The following is a 22401-nucleotide window of genomic DNA, read 5'->3' as shown; positions in this document are numbered from 1 at the left end:
TTTTATCTTATGATACGAAATTTGATTACTGTAAATTTTTAAGAACCCATCAGTCATTTAAAACTTGTGCGACTTCAGCTATTCAATACACGGTTATAATCTTTTTATCAGCAATCAATATTTTCCAAAAAGGCATTATTTAGTAAGCAGCAAAAGTTGTATCACTCCAAATACATGTTTGCACATGTGTACATAGTATGTATTGATTTTAAATACGAGTATCACTTCAAGAAAATGAAGAAATAACGAAACAAGCACACATGTTATACAGAACACAAGTCATTTAGAGTTTATAATTATCACAACATGTTATATATGTTGAAATTTTGAAGAAATTATTCTTTTTCGCAAGATTGCAATACAAATAATGGCTACAAAATAACAATCTTTAACATGTCAGCTCGAAATGGATAAACAGTAATAGAAGCGGTAATATTTCACAATGGTAAAGCGTCTTGAGATCTGTTATCTGCTTTTAATCTTGATACATTTGATTTATATCGTCAACACGTACGCAAATTGAAATTGCAAAACACAAACCTAGACAAATGCGCAAGAAATTTTATTTTTCATTCGTTACAAACATAATATACTGCGTCTTTTGTCGTATGAGTACCAATTTAGATTTTGAAATCTTTATTGAAGGCAATAAATAATGATAAAGCTGTGCGTATACAGGCTACTTGTCAATCTTGGGATACAAAAAACTGAACATTCCATTCCAGTCATTTCACATTATTATGTGGAATCTTTAACTATTAGATTTATAAATGTGAAAGCAAGCTTGATTGTTGTACGCTTTGATTTAATGACAAAAGCAGCCAGTATTTTGTCAATAATATACTCCGTATGTCTAGGATTGAGTATGCTACTGCCATCTCGAAGACATATTACATGCAAATCTGAAAGATAAATTCATTTTCTGCTATATTAATGCTAACATACGGCCTTATGCCAATTTAGTCAATGGATTTATCGCTGCGCTTAAATTCAAAGTGAGAAAATTGTTTTTCTATATAATAAGAGGAATATGACATTCTTATTTGTTTAATCTGGATTTTTTATGTTCATTTAAAACCTCCTACGTATTTGCCTTGGTCTCCGTCAAAAGAACAGAAGGGGGGAAGTCTGAGATTGCGTGCGTATCAACTTATTAAAAACCCCTAGTGAACACGCCTATCACTGATCTTTCCCAAACACGTATTGATAAAGCTAATATGATGCAGATCTTGTCTGTCTGCGTTTTTATGTACGTGGGTTTAATGATTCACTCCCAAGCTTGTCCAGATAATTTTCATTCTTAAAGTAACATTTGAAATCGAGCGGGCCGAAAAATGCATCAATATCAGGAAAGAAAATCTGACAAAAAATAGGTTGTACAATCTTCTTTTAATAAATATGTTTAAAATATGATACCTGTATTGTCTTTAAGATTTTACGGCAAACTTAACACAATACATGTACTTTATCAAACACATATGAAACAGAGACTGGAACAAGAAATACTATGCTATGTTTGTTTTTACAACACAATAAAACGATCATTAAAAACCATACAAATCTCTAAACAAATCCCGTCAGTTTTGTTATCAGAAATGTAAATCGAAAGTTTGGGCAGTTTTTTTAATCTAAATTTTCTTCAGGATGTATACTCAAATGATTTTCGAAACTCAGTAGCATTAAAACATAACTCGTGTTTGAAACTATTGGTATAAGGGATATTTCTCATAGTGACTATCGAAAGTGTAATAAGTTTTGATAAATGGTCATATCACGGTAGAGGGTGTATATTAGCAGCCTCATTAAGTACTTACGTTATTATGTGGTTACTAGTATTGCCTATCATACGTAACAGGTATCTAGCGATTCAGCTCAAAGCTGTAATTAAAGGGAAATGCCGTATTTATGCGGGCAATCAAATAACCATAAATTTGAAAGAGCTGCAAATGTAATGCTGTTAAATTCGTTTTAGAATGACTTAACGTAAGAAAATGTATGTAAGCTGAATAATAGTTTAAACCATTTTGGATTGCGACATACATGTGTCCTAAGCAGGACTTACTTTGAATAATCAGTGTTTTACCTATCGATTCAAAAGATGGGTTTGTATTTCCTCACAAAATCTTTTAAATACAATCCTTGATTCAAAATACACTCAGTATTGACATTCAATCCATAAAATCGGTATAGTTTCCTTTTTTATAACCTTTCGTGTTTCTTTGCAACCCAATGCCAGTGTCGTAAAATGATATCTGAATAAATAATTGTTAAAAAAACAATAAATATAAATTTGTTGTAGTTTGTACATTTGGACGAATTGATCAACAACTACTAGGAGGAACGCAAATTTACGAAATAGGTATTCCCATACGGTCATTACTTCGTTCAAAAATCACAACAATAAAGTGTATTATACGCCTATGGATTTTCTTCTATCCCTCAGATAATGGGTTATACATCATTATTGTGTAATCACATGCAAGAACTTAAATGACACCAGGCACTGACTTACAGCTGTACAAATATGTTTGACACGACCATCACCCCGCCTTTTCATAAATATGTCGTGCTTTCGAAAAGCTTGATTCATACCGACTCTATCTTTTATTTCGGGTCGCATTCATTTCCATATACGATTTAACATCCGATTTTTTAATAACAGTAACTTAATACCAAAATATATAGTTATTTCTAATTTTTTTCAGCGATTGTCTCGTATATCCTGTGTTAAACAAAGAAACTATTTGGGATATTGATGTATAAATTGCGTAATACAATCATCGACGTTTGATATTGTATAAGCCTCGTATAATACATCCCATCGCTTTTTGCATTTATATCTAATTCATATTCAACGACACATATCTTTTGTCTGATGTGATTCATTTAGGGCCTTTGTTATTAATACCCTCTGGGACTAGACCGTCTATGGACAATACCGCTGTAATGCGGAGTGGTCATTGGGTACCGAAACAGTTATTCTGCAGGATGCGACAACCGATATTACCTTTGCAGTGATCTTAAACAAACGTCAATTCTGATCACATGATGCAATAGTACAATGTCAATGTCAAACGCATTAAACCAAGTCTTTAGAATTATAATGTTTTTTTTTGTGTTCAAACAGTAGAAGTTGTTTTACAATCAAAATCAGTTGTAGCAAAACAATAATCATATATGTATGTTTATATATTTATTATATAAATCATGTAAACTGTAAAAGAGGGTGTGAATTGAATTATAGATTAAACCTTCACAACCATACAATACAACCTTGCGCGATAATTGTTTTGTTTCCCAAAACGGACACTCTTTGCAAGGGAACCATTTTAAATATGGAGTGTTTTCCGTATAAGGTAAAGTTGCAGTTGATTCTTAATGTCGTTTGCAATATCAATTTTTGACAAAAAGCGCCGAATCACGACAGCATGCTTTATAATTGTAAGTAATCACAAGCAGACGACGATGTAGTACAAATTCAGTAGTTCTTGAGTTGACGTACAAGTAGAAGAACGTATTGCAATCTATTTTGTATCTCATTTTGTCAATCTGCGATAATAGCATTAGGAAATACTTTGTTGCGGACCCCTAGTCATTTTAACGAACTAAATCTGTGTTGTTCAAGAAAATACAGAGACCCGATGGTTTTTATAAGCTTTTTGCATATATATTTAAAGCCGTTTCAACGTGGTATTCCTGTCGAGTAAACATATATATGACTGGAATCCACTGCTATCTATGTATGTTCTTACCTACATCTAATTGGTATACTAGCATATGCTAACGTATAAGAAGGTATGACTGGACATTATTTTATTCCGCTTATTGTTTGGTTAAGGCGCACTAAAACTACATATGGGTAGTCCATTGAACGATATTAGAAACATCTATACAATTCAAACGATACTTTTTTCTTAGGAAGTGAAACTACGGTAGTAAGACATTGGATTGCCAATCCAAGGGTTGCAGGTTTAATCACCAGCCTCATTCTAAACTCAATTACTTAGAGTATCTATTTCCAGGATAACATCCAGTCTGTACCCTATACCCTACAAAAAAAACTAACACGGCTGATGCTGTCAGTGGGCTGACGTTCATGGATAGTCCGGTGGCTTTATGAAATGAACGTATATTCCCTCTGGTGAACCAAGTAGTATAGTCATTATTTTGTTTCACAAGTACTTAAATGATAAATGAGATATGCGTCAGAGCCTAGACATTTAACATTTAGGAGACCATGCCCAGTAGTGTTCGGTAGTAGTAGGGCTATTCTGAAAAATGCACCAAAGCCGGTAAATATCGCCCACATGAAAGATTGCCAATGTACTATAGTTGTCCCCTTGCAGAATGAATTGCCCATTGCATGCGTCTTAAGTAGTTACTACTTGATATTTTGTTTTATATGTTATTGAAAAATAAACAATATTTGCCTCAGATTTGAGACCAATTATAGAGGTCAGATATAAATTGATTTAAATTCATGTTATTTCTGAGGATATTCACTATGAATTCCTAGTCATGAATCTATTATTTGGAAAAGTCTAATTCAAGAACATATTTAAAAGCAATCATGGGTACAATAACGAGACAGACATTGATCTCTATGCTAATTCCTCAATCTAAAGACAGAATGACCCATTCGGAGCCAATACTTAACTAAAAGTAAATAATATATTATTCTTTGTTGAACAGTAATCATTATTATCGTAATGTTCTTATTTCTAAATTGTTCGCATATTTCCATTTATCTCAGTTCAAAAGGCCGTATGTTTTATCTCTTTTTATCGAGAAATTATTTTGAAAAACGGATTGTGAATCGATATATTACTCAGGAATTTACAAATATGATTTAATCAAAAACACACATTAAAATGCTATACGTTCAGGAAAATATTCCATTGTTATATCAGCAGATTTAACTGGCCTTCAATATGAGCACTGATAAGTATTATCCAAAATAAATTACTGACAATTTATCACATTGCAACATTTCAGGCTACAAGATGAATAGGTGAAAACAAAATGAATGGATTCTGTTATATTTCCTCATATACACATGATAGTTAATACAATCTAAAATATGTAAAATATGATCTGTATGGTTCTACATAGTTTGTACTTTAGTGCATATGTTTGAGTTTATATAAGATACATGTGAATGTTTCGTTTAAGACAATTCATGTCAAAACTATGAAAGTTGCGTTATCCTCACTGCCGTTTCCTCGACGTATTGATTTACCGAGTTATACGATACAGTTGCAGTTTAGTTGCTTAGTTCATATACACTTCATTAGCCAACAACCCGAAATGACCGCTTCGATGTTGTTCTACTTTAATAACAAAAAAACAAGACAGTATTTAAGTACAGGTCGCAAGAAAATATTATCAACAGTAACAACATAAGCAAAGCCACTCATCGCAACGGTCTTTTAAAACAATGACAACAACCTGACTAAAACGAAATATGTATATGTGGTTTTAAACGTTTCCAGAAACTACAAAAATTTATCACATAATGCCTTGACAGTACAAAGAAACTTTTCTGCACTAAGACTCGGTAAATTTACTCGTACGAACTGTTTATTTTTAGAATATTGGACTATCGGGCGTGTTCCTGTTAATTATACCCCCCAAAACAAAGTTTGGGGGGGGGGTATACTGGAATCGGGTTGTCCGTCTGTCCGTCTGTCTGTCTGTCTGTCCGTCTGTCCGTCCGTTTTTTTTTGTCCGGGATTCATCTTTGTCGTTATTGAACAAATCTTTTTCAAACTTTCAAATATTAATGACCATGATGTAAACCTGTGCCTCCGTGGATTTGGTCAGAGTCGCATGATCCTGAGTGGAGTTGTGGCCCCTTAATGAGTTAAATTGGGCAAAATTAGCTTTGTCCAGGATTCTTCTTTGAAGCTATTGAGCAAATTTTTTTCAAACTTTCAAATATTAATGGCCATGATGTAAACCTTTGCCTCCATGAATTTGGTGGGAGTCACATGATCCTGAGTGGAGTTGTGGCCCCTTAATGAGTTAAATTGGGTAAAATTAGTTTTGTTCGTCCTACTCCTTCGTCATTTTTGAATGAATCTTTTTCAAACTTTTAGCCATGGTGAGAACATTTGCCCCTGTGATTGTGGTTGGAATCACATGATCATGTCTCCAATTATGGCCCCTGAATAAGTTAAAATAGGCAAAAATTATACAGCTTTGTCTAGCCTAATCCTTGGTCATTTTTTCTCATTTTTTCTATAAATCTTTTTCAAACTTTCAGATGTCAATGACCATGATATGAACTGTTGAATATGTGATTTGGTGCACCTGTATTAATCAGAATGTTTGCATGGCTTTAAAAAGACCTTTGATTGATTTTGTCCTTAAAAAGACCATCAAAAGTCCTGAAGTTAGGTGCATACAGGCCTTAAATTTGTTACAATATTCGCTTTGGTGGCCTACTCCTTTGTCATTTTTCAATATATTTTTCTCAATCTTTCAGCTATCCATGACCATGATGTGAACCTTTGTATATGTGATTTTGTGCACCTGTATTATTTCCTTGGTACTCATGTGTGGGGGGGAGGTGGTGGGGGTGGGTAAACAGAAATTGGGTTGGCAGACTGTCAAATTCACCCGTCCACCTTCATTTTGGAATATCCTGTCAGGAGTCATGACCCCTTTATGGTGAAAATGAGAGAAACAGGTTTGTTATCTCCCCTGAGGTGGGTGGGAGTGGGGTAATATTCGCTTTGGTGGCCTACTCCTTTGTCATTTTTCATCATGACCCCTTTATGGTGAAAATGAGAGAAACAGGTTTGTTATCTCCCCTGAGGTGGGTGGGAGTGGGGTAATATTCGCTTTGGTGGCCTACTCCTTTGTCATTTTTCAATATATTTTTCTCAAACTTTCAGATATCCATGACCATTATGTGAACCTTTGTATATGTGATTTTTTACACCTGTATTATTTCCTTGGTACTCATGTGTGGGGGGTGGGGGTGGGTAAACAGAAATTGGGTTGGCAGACTGCCAAATTCACCCGTCCACCTTCATTTTGGAATATCCTGCCAGGAGTCATGACCCCTTTATGGTGAAAATGAGAGAAACAACAAACTTTCATATATCCATGGATATCCATGACCATTATGTGAACCTTTGTATATGTGATTTTTTACACCTGTATTATTTCCTTGGTACTCATGTTTGGGGGGGGGGGTGGGGGTGGGTAAACAGAAATTGGGTTGGCAGACTGCCAAATTCACCCGTCCACCTTCATTTTGGAATATCACAGGGAAGGGTTGGGGGGTATTCGTTAGCCTTTGGCTTACAGTTCTAGTTTATTGTGTTATTAGTTGTCTTTTAAATGTTTGACTACTGGGCGTGTTCCTGTATGTTTAATTGTACTTCTGGTTTAGTTTTGAATTTTGGACTTCTGGGTTTGTCCCTGTACTTTTCATTGTATTATTAGTTGTATTTTGCATGTCTGGCTACTGGGCATTTCCCTTTATTGTTCATTGTATTAGTGACTTTAATTACGAAACACAATCTTAGACCAAATCAGGAGGAGCGTAGTATGATTCAAGCACTCATCACATACTGATTTAACTGATTTTACAGTCATCAAACGTACTCGATGTCGACCTATCGGAATAATTAAGCAGGTATTTAGAACTGCCCATTTTTATTGAAGCCAATAAATGTGAAATTTTGGGAATGTAGAAACGTGAATAATAAAGCCATGCTTTCATAATTTCATAGTTGTTGGGAAAATGTATATTTAAAGTGATTAAACTTGTTCAACTATGTTTAATATTAATCAATTGAAAACACAAGTACAAGTCTAGATTATAAAATATAGTTATGAAACATATGACCTTCAGGAGAACATGACTGTAACAATACCAATAACAACACAAATTGGGACACAAACATTATAACATAGTTTCCATAGTTAATATATTTTTTATCACCAATATATCTATGGTATATTTTAAAAAGAATTACCTAATAACCGCTGCAACTGCCTTTGGCAATTTCACACGTAAAACACGGTGGAATCGAAGCTAACAAAACACCTTAACTAGATTTAAATAACAAACATATACCGAAACATATTATGTCATAGGGTGTAATTTTTATATTTAATAAGAATGAAATTGAAGTTCAATTGTATGAAGTCATACTATCCACATTGTTAACTATTACTCCGCTCCGTAAATACTCAAGTTTTGTAACGTCAACACATAGCATAGTGTAGTTTTTGTGTCGCCTGACTAGGCGACATATAGGGGGTTACTTTTGTCGGCGGCGGTGGCGGCGGTGGCGGCGGCGGCGGTCGCGTCTCGTTTCCATTTGTCCGGGGCATATCTCGTAAACTATAAGTGGTATCAACTTGAAATTTCATATAAAGATAGATCTCATTGAGGGCAAGTGCAATCTCAAGAACTGTTACTCTTGCCTCCATAATTTAGAGTTTTTGCCCTTTGTTAATGTTTATGCCTAAAATTTTGTCCGGGGCATATCTTATATAATATAAGAGTTATCAACTTGAAACTTCTTATGTGGATACATCTCATAGAGGGCAAGTGCAGTGCACTACAACAGTAACTCTTGCTTTATTAGTTTAGGAGTAATTGCCCTTTGTTAATTTTCATGCTAAAAGTTTTGTCCGGGGCATATCTTGAAGAATATAAGAGGTATCAACTTGAAACTTTATAAATAGATGTATCTCATTGAGGGCAAGTGCAGTGAGCAAGAACCGTAACTCTTGCGTAACTGTTTTCACTTGTCCGGGGCATATCTCGTAATGTATTAGTGGTATCAACTTGAAATTTCATATGTAGATTGATCTCATTGAGTGCAGGTGCAGTGCACAAGAATTGTTACTCTTGCTTCGATATATTTTAGAGTTATTGCCCTTTGTTTATGTTCATGCTTAAAGTTTTGTCCGGGGCACATCTTGTAGAATATAAGAGTTATTAACTTGAATTTCATAATTATGTAGATAGATCTCAAGGAGGGCAAGTACAGTGCAAATAACAGTAACTCTTGCTTTCTTAGTTTTAGAGTAATTGCATTTTGGTAATTTTCATGCTTAAAGTTTTGTCTGGGGCATATCTTGAAGAATATAAGAGGTATCAATTTGAAACTTCAAAACTAGATAGATCTCATTAGGGGCAAGTGCAGTGCACAAGAACCGTAACTCTTGCATCTATATGTTTAAAATTATTTCCCTTTGTTAATTTTCAAGCTTAAATTTTGTCAGGGCATATATCGTAAACTTTAAGAGGTATCAACCTGAACGCTATTAGGTAGATATATCTCATTGAGGGCAAGTGCAGTGCACAAGAACCGTTACTCTTGCTTCCATATTTTCAAAGTTATTGCCCTTTGTTAATTTTCGTCAGGAGCATATCTCGAAAACTATAAAAGTTATCCACTTGAAACTTTATAGGTAGATAGATCATATTGAGGGGGAATAAAGTGCAAACAAACTGCATCTCAATGACATTGATTTCAGTATTTAATGTGCTCATTTTTGCTTATATATCCAATTGCTTGCTCCTGGCTTAACGTTGTAACCTTCAGTTCAAATGCCACATTCTCTTGAAAGTTACATGGCAACATAATTGTCTATAAATGAATAAAATGCCAATCTAACGGCTATAATGTCGACAGTAAATAATTCGTCAGGCGACACATCCGATTCGCGGAGTTCTGATTTATATGCCGAAGTATAGTGATAGTTAACCAATAAGTGTGCAATAAGTACACATAAAATGCTATAGATAACATTTATAATTACATGGCATTTTTACATGAGTTCAGATAGATGAGATCCGCTAAACTCGCTTGATAAATTATTTACTAAACTCATATTTCTTGTCAAAATTAACGATATACCCGGCCTTTTTTATTTGTAACGCTGATGAACACCATAAATAAAGCCGTTTTCCGCTCTCTGGTAATGCAGAAATGTGTTAAACGAAATCATTAAAAATGATAAATCCCATATTTTAATTCCGCTGGATATTTTTTTAAATGTTTTGATTAAATCCAGTGAAAATCACAACATATATAGTAAACAATGATGACGTTAGCCTCCTTTTTAATCGCCTTGTCACACTTTATATTATATTTATGATGACATCATTGAATCGTTTGCATTTTAGTAAATGTCTTTAAATATGTTAATAAGAAAATCAAGAAAAACAAACATTTGTCTTCTAATAATATCGATAGAAAATAAGCAATACCATTCAAATAAAGATTTAACGAAAATCAAAACGAGAAATAAATGTAGCTGTAACAATGTTGCAACAATGTAAGTAATTAAGGTATTAGCCGCGTAATACACACTTTTTTAAAAGCTTTAACCGACAACATAGTTATAATCACGGTACACTATGGGACTTTTATCCAAATTTTGAAGATTTTTACCGTGAATTAAAAAAGTTATTTATGTTTCATTACACCCACCCCCAAACTCAAAGGGCTACAAAGAGCGACAAGTAAATATTTTGCCTATATTTGATTTTTTTTCGCATTATCAGAGATTATGAAATAAACACAACAGTTTCTGGTAAAATAAACTTCAGTTAACAGAAAACTAAAGTTCAAACGAACACATAATTGATACACATGGAAAAAAATCATTTTGATTGATCTTATGATTCTTCGGAAAAGAGCAGTTTTTCGATGTTTGAAAATATAAAGCAGTTTTATAAAATTCATAAAAAATAGTTATCTATAAGGCAAGCTGCTGAAATCATTTTAATTATTATCTATGATGTCTATTGAACAATTTAAAAGACAATTTATGATAGTTTACCGTCCAGTTTTGAAGAAAATATACATAATGTCATGTTACCATATATTTTCATAGCTAATAAAATGCTTAAAAATCAACCTTTTTCTTGTAAAAATTTATAAAGCTTAATTGGACTCATTCATAAAATGTACTCTTTCAAATAAATGAGTTTTACTTATGATACTAACTCAGAATACAGAGTTTAAAACAAATGAGTGTACTTTTAAACTAAAATATGTGAAGAAACAAGAACACTAAGTGGGCTCGCCGCTCCAAAAATATCAGAGTGAAAGTTCTCAACTAATGTTGTTTTTTTTTAAATATTATAACATGTAAACAATTTCTGTGGGTAATTTGATGTCTATCTGTTTTATTTTGTCATTGGTATTCTATCTGTTTTATTTTGTCATTGGTATTCTAACAATTAGTTTTTTTCACAATTATTATTCACTCTTCAACAGTTGAAGTTTGCTCTGTTCACATGCTTTGTACTTGTAGTGTGTGCACAGATGATAACTACTCAATGCTGAGTCAATGCTGATTTGGTTTTCATGCACCTTCAGGTACTTTACCCATCAAGAATGTTTAGTGCTGTAAAGGAAAAAAGTTGTACTTTAAAGCCTTTCTAACTAATTAGTATAGATAATTATACTGCCATACATATACAAAATAAAATATAAACAGTTTAATATTTCTCGACATTATTTTGAAAAAACAACAACAAGCTGATACATACATGTATATATATATATAAAGAAAATTATTAAATTTATCAATAAAATTCATCACCGTCATCATCATCATCATCATCATCATCACCACCACCACCACCACCACCACCACCACTTGACCACCATCACCACCACCACCACCACCACTTGATTATTGAATACAGTGTGTTTATAAAAACAAAAACCAAGTCAAATATGTTTTATATGAAATACTCACATTATCTCGATCAGATGCGACTGCCTTGTGGATGGACATGGCTGTCAAATCCGCTCTCAAGGATCCAACATAGTATTTAATGCAGGCTGGAATTCTTCATAACCCAGTGTTGTTGACTAAGTAATATTCAGTCATTTTCCTGCCTGAAAGAAATTAGACTTCTGATTATCAACCAGCAGAAACTACCACCGTAGGAGTAAGGGTTGGTAGGCACAAATGTGTAGTTGTTGTGCATATGGTTGATAATGATTCACAACAGTATGGGGTTTTTACGAGACCTACACCAAGCCAATGAATGTCAATAGTGTCCTAGCAGATGCGGCTTCAAGCCCCAAACCATATACAACTTTTTTTCACAGGTTAATTTTGGAAATATGCATTTTGTAAACAAATAACGGGCATGTACATGTATTGTTGTATGTTAGAAATAGGTCACGTACCAAAACACATAATTTTTAAACAAAAATTTAAGTTTAATATTTTTCTAAGATAAAACAGTCAATTTAAAGATTACATACTCATATCATATCTTAAACATAAGTTATGTACATAAGTACATATAAAAATATGTAACATGTACATAAGTACATGTAAAATATGAGCATGCTGTCTAAACATTTAGCTAATAAAAATGATTTAAGGATTCCAAAGATAAATTAAAAAACAAACGTTTTTGAACACATCAACGTACAAAACTGCTCAAGGATACTTACATTCAGAGCCCTTTGATACGAATATCTGAATATCCCAGTTCCATGCCGATTGTTGACAGTTCGTCTTTTCGAGAGAAAATCTTCTCTTACGCGTATATTTCTCTTATAATCCATGTTTTACTGTAATGACTCAAATTGTTAGATGTATCGTAATCAACTGTCAGCGTGTACTTTTGATGTTTATTTATTTTAAACGTAAATTCATGAGAAAAACATCACAATGTTTTCAAATCCTACGATGTAGAAATTCCATTATTGACCTATGAATAGCCGGGAAATACCTTCTGTTTCTAAAAATAGCAACATCCGGTACAGGCCGAATACGCCCGATGTTCGTCGCGATCTGTTACGGCGAGTGGCGATAAATGTCGATGTTACCCGATGTTTCCCGAGTTGTATTACATGGCTAATACCTTAAGACAATATTTATCGCAGATTAATTGCTAACACAAATGATGTAATTCTAAGGAATTGGAGCCATCCATATTAAGCATTTTAGGAATTATAGAGTGACATTAAATAGCGATGAAGTTCAAATTACGTTTAATAGAGTGTATGGACTTTACACATACAATAATCCAAAACGTAATTCAAACCGTTCTAGATTGCGAAATTCCATGTTTCTCATAAAGGGATTGACTGGGAATGCTCAAGCATTCATTCATATCGATTCACCAATACATGTTTTGGTTTCGTAATACACGTGCTTTGAAATACAAGAGAATTCTTAGTATAATTGTAATGTATAACATGTTTGTGGTATCTTTTATATGAACTACATTTCCTGTTCCTGGGCCATCCAGTGACAGAGTCGTCAACATTAGGACTAAATAAGTACTTGCTTTAACAAAAGATTTCCCTGAAGCCATTTGTTGCACCACTTTTCCTGTTTCCGTGCCATCCCGTGACAATGTTGTAAAATGAGGACTGAATAAATACCTATATTTACTAAAGATGTCCCTGAATTCATTTGTTATGTTACCATTACTGGTTCCGTGTCATCCCGTGACGGTGGTGTAAAATTACTATTGCATATATAATTATATTTACTAAAGATGTCACTGTGTTAATATTCGTGTTACCTTCTCTGATTCAGGGCCATCCAGTTACAGTGTTGTAAAATGAGGACAGATCAATAACATGTTTGTACAAAAGATGTCCTTGTTTTTACCTGTGGTTTCTTGTTCATTTAAACACATATCAATGCAAGCATAGAAGCAGAAAACAGCGGATCCATACTACAATAACAAAACAAATGTATGAATAAGAGGACGCAAGCAAGGTTTTAATAAAAATATTAGTAGTAATCGCCGGAAAACATCTTATAAAATATAATCGTGATGAAAGCGAACATAAATGAAAGACAATCCTGAATACGGATCTGTTCAAGATAAACATATGTTACCTGTAATGCTGGTAACAAATCTATGTCAATGTCATTTTTCACTATACGAATGCTGTTAAAATATACAATGAACAAACAAATAAGTAATCCAAGGCGGTAATCACATCATATATCGGTCAAGCTAATTTGATGCGTGCGTCGTCCATTTGTGGTGTCTGTATTTTTGTATGTGTTGTTTATACGTAAGTGTCTCTAGTTCATTTTTCTTTGAACCAATGCCGTTTGTCTTTAAAGAGGGTTAAAATTTATTGTTTTACTACTTGGGTGTCCTTGTAGTTGTTAATTGTTTAATTAACAACCGACACTTTAAAAAAAGATAAATGCGACACGACAAGCCTGACATATATTTGACATCGCCTTCACACGGATACAACCATTCGTCTGTTGATATATCTTGTGGTTACCGTCTGCGAATGTCCATGTTAGTGAGGCTATTAGGATAACACATACTGAACTAGTACATCTCATTATCCGTTAATGATGAACGAATTTCCTTGATGAATGGGTTTTCCAATAAAAAACTAAGTGAGAACATTTCCCGTGTTAAAAGGCGCAACAATATCGCTGATATATTTTATATTTTATTATATTTGAATAATATTAGGTAATTTAATGCTTAACCTTTTCCCTTAGGTAATGAGTAGCTTTGAAAATAAAGATTACAGAAAACCAAAAGTTATTGCTTCTTTCTAAAAGCAAAACAATAAAATGTGTTATATGCCAATGGATTTTCTTTTATCCGTGGAGAGATAGGTGATTCATCATGATTATGTAATCAATGACCGGAACTTTATTGACACAAGACACTGATTTACAGTTGTACAAATGGGTCTGACACGACCCTATCGTTTTGTTAAAAACATTACATTCTATCCAGCAGTTCGTGCTTCTTATATAATGTTTATGATATTTACTTTTCAATTTCGATGAGGCTTTTTTTCGAAGCGATTATTATATTAACAATTCAAAAACATATTTTATGAGTTCTCTCTTAAAAGTATGAGTTGAGTTCATTTGTTTCGAGTAATTGACAAACAAGGATGGAAATTGAAAAGAATGTCATTTATTCACATTAAATGACGTATATCGTTACAAACGAACAATATACATGGCCGAAACAAAGTTGGAGGTAAATAAAACGCCCTCCAATAAAACATATCAAATAATACAGAATGCATTATGTAAGGCAAATGGTAAGATAACAGTATAGCAAATGTAAGATAACATTATAGCAAAAAGTAAAATGATAATAAAAAAATAATATTAACAAAAGCAGGCATGGCGTTTAAGCGAAAATGGAAAGAACCTTATTATGTATGTTAAGTAAAACGCACTGGCCTAATATTGGGTGAGGTAGGGTGGGATAAAAACTTATAAAAAATACTGCGTAATTCAGGTTAGCATAAGTTATCCGTGAAATTATTGCGTTGTGTTATCCGCAAGATGAGGAATATAACAACAGGCTCCACCTGGTGTTCTCTACAACAGATTAAAACCAAAATTGGCACCAACCGCTGTACTCTACCACATAGAAATACAACAACAGGCTCCAACAGAGGAATACAACAATAGGCTTCAACAGATGTACTCCCAAATAGAGTAAATCAACAATAGGCTCCAACAACTGTACTCTACAATAGACGAATACAACAAAAGGCTCCAACAGTTGGACTCTAACCACAGGAATACCACAACAGGCTGAATCAGTTGTACTTTTCAATAGAGTTATACAACAATAGGCTCCTACAGCTACACTTTACAAAAAAGTAATACAACAATAGGCTCCAACTGTTGCAATCTACAACAGAGTAATACAACATTAAGCTCCAACAGCTGTACTGTACTACAGAGCAATACAACAATAGGCTCCCAATAGCTGTGCCTTACAATAGAGTAATACAACAACAGGCTCCCAACAGCTGTACATTACAACAGAGTAATACAACATTAGGCCACAACTGTTGCACTCTACAACAGAGTAATACAACATTAGGCTCCAACAGCTGTACTCTACTACAGAGCATCACAACAACAGGCTCCCAATAGTTGTACCTCACAATAGAGCAATACAACAATAGGCTCCCAATAGCTGTACTTTTACAATAGAGTAATACAACAACAGGCTTCAACAGCTGTACTCTACTATAGAGCAACAAAACAATAGGCGCCTACAGCTGTACTTTAAAATAGGCTAATACAACAATAGACTCGAAAAGCTGTACTCTACATCAGGAATACAACAAATTGGCCTAAATAGCCATACTCCACATAAGAGAATTACAAGAATAGGTTGCAATAGGTTATTACAAAAATCTGCCCCAATAGCCGAACTCCACAATAGAGTAATGCAACAATGTACAACAATAGGTTCCGAAAAGCCATATTCAGAATAGCGGAATACCGTAACTGGATCCAATAGCCTACTCCACAATAGAGTAATACCACCATCGACCCCAATAGCCGTATTCAGCAACAGAGTCAAACAACAATAGGCTCCAGGGCCGTACTCTACAATTTAGAGTTGTACCACAATCAGCCTCCAAAAGACTGAAATACACAAAAGACTATAACAAAAATGGGCTCGAAATTTCATACTCATTAATAGAGTAATACCGTGATAGGTTTCAATAGCCGTACTCTGTAATAGAGTAATGCAACAATACGTTCCAATAGCCGTACTCGACAATAGAGTGAAAAACAACAATCGATCTTAATAGCCAAACCCCACAATAGAGCAATATAACAATAGGTCCTTATAGCCGTACTCAGCAATAGAGTAATACAAGCATCAGCCCCAACAGCTTTACTCAACAAAAGAGTATAAACTACTCGGCCCAAAAAGCCGCACACCACAATCGAGGTAATCTAAAATTAGGCGTCAATAGCTGTACCCCACCATAGCGTAATACAACAAAAAGGCCCAAATAGCTCTACTCCACAAAAGAGTTAAACAACTATCGGCAAATGCAAACATTCCACAAAAGAGGTCACTCAACAATAGAGTAATTTATAATAACAATATGTCCCAATTGCAAAACTCCCCAATAGAGTAAAACAACAATCGACCCCAATAGTCACTTTACAATAGAGTTATAAAACAAAAGGCTACAATAGCCGTACTCCACAATAGAGTAAAATAACAAAAGACCCCGAATAGCTGTACTCCACAAAAGAGTAAAACAACAATAGGCCCCAATAGCCGAACTCTACAATAGAGTTATATAACAATAGGCCCCAATAGCCATACTCCACAATAGAGTAATATAACCATAGGCTCCATTAGCCGAACTCCACAATAGAGTATTATAACCATAGGCCCCAATAGCCGAACTCCAGAATAGAGTAAACCAACAGAAGGTCCCCAAAAAGCCGTACTCCACAATAGAGTAAACAACAATAGGCCCCAATAGCCCAACTCTACAATAGAGTTATATAACAATAGGCCCCAATAGCCCCGAATAGCTGTACTCCACAAAAGAGTAAAACAACAATAGGCCCCAATAGCCGAACTCTACAATAGAGTTATATAACAATAGGCCCCAATAGCCCAACTCTACAATAGAGTTATATAACAATAGGCCCCAATAGCCGAACTCTACAGTAGAGTTATATAACAATAGGCCCCAATAGCCGATCTCTACAATAGAGTTTTATAACAATAGGCCCCAATAGCCCAACTCTACAATAGAGTAATATAACAATAGGTCAATAGCCCAACTCTACAATAGAGTTTTATAACAATAGGCCCCAATAGCCGATCTCTACAATAGAGTTTTATAACAATAGGCCCCAATAGCCCAACTCTACAATAGAGTTATATAACAATAGGCCCCAATAGCCCAACTCTACAATAGAGTTATATAACAATAGGCCTCAATAGCCGATCTCTACAATATAGTTTTATAACAATAGGCCCCAATAGCCGAACTTTACAATAGAGTTATATACCAATTGGCCCCAATAGCCGAACTCCACCATAGAGTAATATAACATAAGGCCCCTATAGCCATTCTTCACAATAGAGTTATATAACAATTGGCTCCAAAAGCCGAACTCCAGAATAGAGTAAACCAACAGAAGGTCCCCAAAAGGCCGTACTCCACAATAGAGTAATCAACAATTGGCCCCAATAGCCGAATTCTACAATAGAGTTATATAACAATAGGCCCCAATAGCCATACTCAACAATAGGGTTATATAACAATAGGCCCCAATATCCGTATCCCACAAAAGAGTTATACAACAATCAGCCCCAATAGCTGTACTCTACTAAATTAAATTAGTATTCCTTTTCATTTGCAATAATATTTTCTTAGTTGCCCTTGCAGAAGAGTTAAAGATTCACTTACAGAACAGAACAGAACAGATTATGTGTTTAATATTGCATAAGACTCCTATAACATTTCCAATTGTGTCTTTCATTAATATCTAATTTATAGTCAACGGCACATGTATAATGTCTGGTATGACTTATTTAGAGTTTTGTTGTAAATACCCTTAAGTAGTCCTTCTATGGACAAATCTATAATGTCGAATGATCATCGAAACAGAGTTTAAACAGTTGTTCAAAACGACGCCGCTTCAGATAAAATAAACAAAACAAACGGATGTCAATTGTAATCATATGCTACAATATCTCAGTGTGTAATAATGTTGATGATTATGTTGTTTTAAAGAACACATTTGTTGGTGTTTCAGGATATCCCTACAAATAATTGGAAAATTAATAAACGAAAAAAGAAGCATTGTAAATGGAAATTAAGATCAATAATGCAACAAAAAAAGAGGACTTAAAGCCAATAACGTAGTCTTTCTCAAATATTGTTGAGGTATGAATATACAAATTCACAACACCATATGTTTTCCCCCCTTTCTCGAAGAGCAATTTTGAGATAATTTGCCACTTTGACATATTGTGTATCAATTCATAATCCATAGAATCAATAGATTACTTCAACGCCGGGTGTTTATCCAAATAAATATAAGGAGGCAATAAGTACAGGAATGTATGGACATTTCTAAAAACAGAATTAGTTTATCTTAAAAATGTAATGCATTCAAAGAAATGGTATTTGATAATGTCTGAAAAAAAGTTAGATGTACCTTTTCTTTTGTTTTGTATACGGCAAAACGAACTCTATGATGTTTCAATGACTTTGTTTTAAAATTTACTTTACGATAATGACGAAATAACGATATATATGCAAATATTATACAGCAAACCTTCTACTTTCATAATTATCATAACATTACATTTATGTTTGGTTTTCGAGGGGTATTCTTTGATTCGTTTTATATTTTATTCATTATTTGAATAAGTATTCATTGTTTTTACCTGAAACTGTGTAGAATATATTTTGACATTATTTTGAGACGTAGTCAACGCATAACAAAATTCTTTTTACGTTTTCATTTGCTATGCTAATTAATGAACGCTAACTGAAACTTGAAAACGACGTTATTTTGTGACATATTCATAACATCACAAATACAATAATAATATGAAATACAAATATCATCTCGGTTTGAAATTGATCAACAGTAAATGCTTTATATTTAGAAGCTTTATATCGCATCGCGTGTAAGATATATTTTCTGCACTTAATATAGATCCATATGATTCATATCATCAATGCGTATGCGAATGAAATTTCGAAACACATTTGCATTACATAAATATAACATTACGTCTTCTACTCATGTCTAGCACCGATTTAGATCTGCAAATCTTTTGAATTGGCTATAAAGAAAGATAAAGCCGTACACGACGTACTACAATTCTACAAATATCTTCTAGTTAAAGTATAGTTAAAAGGTGCATTTGATAATAGAAGTGCGTGGTAATATGTTTAAGATACTCTAACAAATTGTAGTGAAATCTTACTGTATTGAACTATCATATATTTATTACGCGGCAATTTATCATGCAAGAATTGATGTTTGCATCAGAATAGTGTACAAATGTATAATTGAAATATTGTTTCAACCAATTAAAACACATATTAATGTAACTACAAGAGCTACCAAATAACTTTAAGGTTATGTACAGTTCAATATATTCAAAACTGGTTTATACAAAAACTTTGACCATTAAACTTTATTTTTAAAAATATGTTCATTTACCTCAATGAAAGCTTGCTTGAGGTACTATGTGAAAAATGCCCGGATGTGTTAGAGCGATGTTTTAACTATTTTTAAAAATGAGAATTCTACTTTTAGATTTATATTTTAAGTATGACTGATGCAAACATTTAAACGTTGCTTTACTTTGAATTCGGTTCTAAAACCTCCATCAAACAAACATATTACATAACTATTTTGGAGATAAATATATGTTCTGCTCAGTTATAAGTTTGCTTAATTCCGGCCTAATGCAAATGAATTTATTGACCATTAACGGTGTTTAACTTCACTTAACTCTTTCACTTAAGTATGCAAAGTAAATATATTCTAGGTGGAAGTGCCACGCGTTTCTATTGATTAAACAGACTAATTTTATTATGAAGAAAGTGTTTAGGAAAAACATGCTTTTCATTTTTATGAAGCGCTAGAAAATACGCTCATTCTAATCTGAGTTTTGCCTTTTACATTGCAATTAATAACGCAAATACATAGTATATTGTACACAGGAGCAAATGTAGCTATGAATTTTTCACTGGTTTGGATTAACTATGCTGTCAATGTTTCTCACGTAAAAGCCATTGTAGACGAAAACTAGAAAAAAAACTGTTAAAATTTAACTTAACCAAAGGAGTTAGGAGTATTTTGTACCATTGGCTTCATTGACTTTAGGAAAACATGATGCGGCAAGACTGTGTATGTTCCAAATAATAGAAAATAGTTCACGAAAGCAATTTTAAATTAAATAAAGCAGGAATAAATGACCAAATAACACAGTCACCATTTAATTAATGAAAATTGGAAATGTCGAACATGTAAACACAATTTAGAATAACAATTGTATTTAATCAGTTTGTTTCATGATACGTGGATCTCTGTCAGAGATCACTCTGGTTCGCTTGATTCGTTTTCCAGATTAAAAGAGAAGGCCACGCTTGCTTGCTGGCACTGTTTTACGCGTTGGCAGGGTAAATCAAAATCATTGTTTTTTTGTTTGAATTTCTGCGAAGTTTGTTCTACAAAGTTCAACAGTTAAGAAATACACTTGATGATATAACATATATTCGAGCAGTTGTTTTAGTCTGTAATTTGATTTGCACGAAAGAAAGTAATTTGATTTGTACCATAGATACCCCTGTTTTTATTTGTTTTGTTACCTTTCCTGGTTCTGGACTATCCAGTAATAGTGCTGTAAAATGAGGACAGATCAAAAACATGTATGTACAGAAAATGTCCTTGGTTTTATCAGTTGTATCTTACTCATTTGGAAGACAGATCAACACATATCAGTGCAATCATAGAAACAGAAAACAGCGGGTCCATACTACAACAAGACAATGGTCTGAATAAGAGGACGCAAGCAAGGTTTCAATGAAAAAAATATGACATGTAGTAATCGCCGGAAAACATGTCATCAAATATAATCATGGAAGCGAACATGAATGAACGACACACCTGAATACTGATCTGTTTATGATAGACATATGTTGACGTCTTATGCTGGTCACAAATCTCTGTCAATGTCATTTTACACTATATGAATGCTGTTGAAATATACAATGAACAATCTAATAATTAATTCAAGGTGGTTAGCTCATCATATATCGGTCAAGCTATGTTGATGCGTGTGTCATCTGTTTGTGGTGTTTGTTTTTGTGTCTACGGTGTTTATACGTTAGTGTCTTCAGTTCACTTTTGTTTTTGCCATTGCTATGTGATTCTAAAGAGGGTTAAGTTTTAGGTTTTTACAACTGGGGTGCCATTTTTTTTCATTGTTTTATTAAAAAACGACACTTGACATCACCTTCGCACCGCTACAGCCATTCGTCTGTTGATATATATTGTGGTTACTGACTGCAACTCTCTCCGTTGGTGACTCTATTCAGATAACACATACTGGAGTAGTACGTCTTATATTATTTTAATGATGAACAAATTTCCTTTACCAATGTGGTTTTCAATTAATGACTAAGTGAGAACGATTTCCCGTGTTCAAAAGCGTCAAGATATTGCTCATATATTTTATATTTAACTGCATTTGTATAATATTTTGTATATATATTTTTGTCCAATAGCCGTACTCTGTAATAGAGTAATGCATCAACACGTTCCAATTTTGTAATTTATTGCTCAACATTTTTACTGAGATGATGGGTAGCTTTGAAAATAAAGATTGCAAAAAGATCATTGGTTATTACCTTTTACTTAATGCAAAACAATAAAATGTATTATATGCCTGGAGAGATTGGTGATTCATCATGATTTTGTAATCACTGACAGGAACTTAATTGACACAAATACAATGATTTACAGCTGTATGAACGGATCTGACACGACCCAAACCATGCTTTTACTTAGGAATGCCACGCATTGTAATTACCTAAATCCTTTTGATTCAATCCTGGGGTTTTAATGGCG

The 22401-nt window shown here is 33.7% G+C and overlaps 1 protein-coding gene and 1 long non-coding RNA gene across 21 annotated transcripts in view; one reads left to right on the top strand and one right to left on the bottom strand.

Annotated features, from left to right (window-relative positions):
- LOC128211285 (dopamine receptor 1-like) overlaps window positions 1-22401 on the top strand; it is a 342707-nt gene that overhangs the window by 28653 nt on the left and 291653 nt on the right. The window lies entirely within an intron of this gene.
- On the bottom strand, window positions 11278-12515 carry LOC128211288 (uncharacterized). The gene is made up of 3 exons (XR_008257259.1): window positions 12459-12515; window positions 11746-11888; window positions 11278-11388 (listed from the first exon to the last, which is right to left on the bottom strand). It is a non-coding gene; the product is annotated as an uncharacterized LOC128211288 (long non-coding RNA).

The sequence above is a fragment of the Mya arenaria genome, chromosome 12 (assembly GCF_026914265.1).
Source record: "Mya arenaria isolate MELC-2E11 chromosome 12, ASM2691426v1".
Lineage (NCBI taxonomy): Eukaryota > Metazoa > Mollusca > Bivalvia > Myida > Myidae > Mya > Mya arenaria.
Note: the sequence above shows the minus strand (reverse complement) of the source record. Positions and strands in the feature narration are given on the sequence as shown.